Source organism: Bactrocera oleae, chromosome 2, assembly GCF_042242935.1.
Source record: "Bactrocera oleae isolate idBacOlea1 chromosome 2, idBacOlea1, whole genome shotgun sequence".
Lineage (NCBI taxonomy): Eukaryota > Metazoa > Arthropoda > Insecta > Diptera > Tephritidae > Bactrocera > Bactrocera oleae.
Window position 1 is genome coordinate 8,012,067 of NC_091536.1, and position 4,398 is coordinate 8,016,464.

Sequence of the window (4,398 nt, forward strand, 5' to 3'; positions counted from 1 at the left end):
ATTAATCGCACGAATGGCGAAAAATAATAACCTGGCAATACTTTTCTATTGCATTGCTTTGCTGCTGAAGATGCGCTATGTCACTTTTGAGAGGCAGCAATGGAATTTAGATGACTTTTGTATTTTTATATTTAGTCTACGGTATAAGCGGCAAACGTATTGGCTTACAGTAGGAAGGAATATTTCATTTAAACATTTTATTTATGAAAAATAATTTTGTTGTAATGTATTTAATATTTTTGTACTAAATTGTTATAAGAAAAATAACTAAAATTTAATTCACATAATTCAATTTAAGATTATATTTTATTTTTAATAAATTTTTTAAATTGAATTTTTTAATTACTATTTTTATTTTACATGAACAATTTATATATATATATATATATATATATATGTAATATTTCATTCTATATAATTTTTTTTTATTATTCAAAATGATATAGATGCTAAAATTTAATTTTTTTGTTTGCTTAAATTGTTAAAAAAAAGTTTTTAATAAACATTTTTAATATTGTGTAAAAATAATAAAGTACAAAGCATAAAAAATAATAAATTAGTTATGCGCTAACATGTTTGAGTTAAATCCAATTATTGCATATATACATATGTGTACTGTTTTTTTGTGCGACGCTGCTAATTAATTGAAGGAAACACATAAAAAGGCCATTCTAATTGCACACACACATGCATACACATACTCGAATCGAAATCATAGAGGCAGCTAAATGTGGGTGAAAGGTACTAACAAAGCCACAACAACCAACAAATGTGTCCTAATTATGTGTGAGAATATGCTTGTACGAAACTTTGTGGTCACTTGTGTGTGAATTTGTGGTGCCCGCATGGGTAAATCTTGCTGTTAGCACAAGCAGTGCTTATTATGGTGTCATATACACATGAACATTATATACCACTGAGTTGCTGTTTGAATTTGTAATTAAGCTGATATGTGCTAACTACAGAGTACATACTACCCTCACATCACATAGCAGATCACACATTCAAATCTCGTTATACTTAAATCAGGCATCATTTAATCGCCTAATGGCAATTTGGTGTAGTATGTTATCTAGTAGGTGGGCAAGGTCGTTAAGCATAATTTATTGAAATTGAAGATCATTAAAAAAAATGAATATAAAACAAGAAAAATGTTAACTTCAGTCGTACCAAAGCTTTAATACCCTTTACAAATACAAAATATTCCTTATCAGAACATGATTTGATCGGTCAGTTTGTACGGCAACTATATGCTAAAGTAACATATGCCAAATTTGGCGAAGATATATCCTTAAATGAAAAACTTTACCATACAAGCACTTTATTCCGATCGTTCAGTTTGTGTGGCAGCTATATGCTATAGTGGTCCGATATCGGCAGTTCTGACAAATGAGCAGCTTCTGATTGACTAGTTCACGTATATACAGACGGACAGACTGACAAGACTAAATAGACTCTGCTCAGCATGCTGATCATTTATAGATATATTTACGTACAAAGGCTGAAATTATATAATAAATTATGTAAGCAAAAACTAATGTTGTGCTAAGTAGTTCGAAGGTTAGAGAAAGTATGGACCATTTTTATATCAGAATTTTTGGCTTTGGTTCATGCCTAAGCTTATATTGCAAAAACAAAATCGGTTAAGCAATTTGTTAAATATAAATTCTTAAATAAAAAAAGAGTTGCCACACCCCTTGATCAATTTTCGAAATTAAAACTGATTTTTGAAATATTTTCACGAATCATTATTATTAAAAATTTCAATTCAAAACTGAATTAAAATATTTTTACACAAATATTTTAAAGAAAGCTTCCAACACCTTTTTTTTAGTATTTAAAAAATAAATGTTTTAAAAAATTTTTATCAGTAAAACTTAAATTTTAATAATTAACTGTCTTCTAATAAGGTTATACATATTTTTAAAACTGCTACATTATATTTCTCATTTTAGTTTTTTAGTAAAACAAAAGTTTTTATTTAACGCATAGACGAAGTCATATAATTTATGATAGTCATATTTTCTGCTTGATTTTAACGTATTTCAAACATGTATTAAACCAGAATATTTTTCAGAAAACCTCAAAAACTTACTGCATCCTAATAATGTTAGGAAAAATGTTTCGAATTATCTCACCTCAAATACAGCTCTCAATTTCGATTTTTTGCTTAAAAGGAGTAAACACATTTAAAATAATAGAAGCATATATTTCGAGAGTAAATTTTATTATAAAATGTTAATATATTTCTCTAAGCTAGTTAACTAATTACCAATTTCATAGTTATTGAACGAAATTTGCATATTTTAATCGCAGTCTGAAGCTGTACTTTTACCAAAATCTAGCAATTTTTCAATGTAGAAACTTTAGCTAAACACCTGCTCACCGCAACTACACAGAAAGCATTAAAAGCTAACACTTGCATACTAAATTTTTTTGAAACAATTCACTCTTATATAAATTGTCGCTTGCACAGTTGCTGCTGCTTTTATTCATCGCTTGCTTTTGCACTGCCTTAAACTAATTATTGTGGGTCCTTTTAAAACTTTTTGCCCAATTCAGGAACCCTAAACCAACAGCAGCAAGTTTTCCTTTCGAATGCCTCCTCCAAACTTTGCAGCGCACTCATACGCACTGTAGGCCTGCTCGCGTATGAAATACACAGATTGCAATGCGTTAACTGAAACTTGGCTTATGCAAAAGGATAAGTAATGGTGCAGCAAGATGGGCAGACTTTTAATTTGAATTTATCGATGTATAGCATGCAAAAGTAATTTTTTGGCATTATTTCTCTTTTTTTTATTTTTGAGTAATTACTCCATTTAACAAATTGATGCTATAAAATTGTTATTGCAGCGAATTACTACAAATGATTATGAAGATGGTTAATATTCAAGTATTAAATTTTTTATTTCAAATTTAGGCAATATTTTATTTAAATTTTGAAGAAGACATTATTATTTGTTAGGTTATGAATTTTGGGGCTTTGAACTTGAATATAAGCTACTCAGCAAATCAGCAAAGGAGTGGAAATGAATTTTATATACAAGTAAGTTGCCGTAAATTATATGTTAATGTAATAACTCGATAAGCATACTTTGAGGCATCTAACATTAATAATTCATTCTTTAGTTAAATTTCTTGTCTTGTCATTACTGCAAATCAAATTCTACCCATCATAGCTGCACATAAGAAACGTTTAGGCTAAGCCCATAATGAAACAAAGAGTATAAGAGCGGTGATGAGTTCAAAGAAAATAGACAAAAAACTAAGTGTGTGAAGTAACTCAACACTGCTATCATTCACTACCTAATGCATGATTCAGTAATTCCAAAATCAAACTCAATAATTTGTTATACGCTCAACTATGTGCTCAGCCTTAGATTCAAATATAGGTTTATAGAAAGCAAAAAGGTATTTTTATACCTGTTACTTATTCATTCTATACTTGAAGTAACTACAGATCTGGCTTGCTTTCGAACTTGTGTTTTGGAGAGAAAACGTATACGTGGTTATATAAAGTGTTGAAAAATAAAGTACAGTGAACATTTTCATCACTTTGTGTTCCTGCTCTCTTCTTCTCTTAATTTCTCCAAAATGTTTTATCAATCACAGTAGCAAGGAAAATGCAACATATTCTGTAAATATTTTATACCGTAAACCTGTGAAAACTGTACATATTTTTTACAAAAATATTTTTTTACACAAATATATAAATTTTTTAAAATTTATATTTGTAATAGTACTTTTAATATTTTGTTTAAAAATATCAAATAATAATAAAAATAAAAATAACGTAAAAACAATTAACTTAAGTAGATAAATTTCTTTTTGATATTTTTTATAATTATACTTTTTTTTAACTCAGAATTTGTATAATTAAATTTTAATTGTTAATAATTTATTTTGACAGACTTACCCCTTCATATATAAAAGAATTTAGAATCCTTTTGCTATATAACTCTGCCGATGTTGACGTTTTTCGTTGTTGTTGTAAATTTTTTTCGGTTTTCAATTTATTATTTCTGGCCTTTTAATAGCGTTTTCATTTATTTGAATGTTCAGGTACTTTTTACAATAAAATTGTTGCACTTTAGTTGTTTTTTTAACTTTTGAATAATATTTTGAAAAACAAAAAGGAAATTGTTAATATTTTATTAAATGTAAACGGTTTTTTTTTCTCCAATTGTGTTTTTTCAATAGTAAAATCAACAGAGTTGTTATAGCGGTAAATAATTTTTTGAAAAAATATAATGTTTTTTTTGTAAAAGTCATTCAAGTAGCACTGTAAGTAAGTTTTTCCCCCTTATTTTTAACTTTCTGCAAATTATTTCTATTTTTATTAATAGTTTAGTAGACTTTTTTCGCTAACCTGCAAAAACCGAAAAAATAGATATT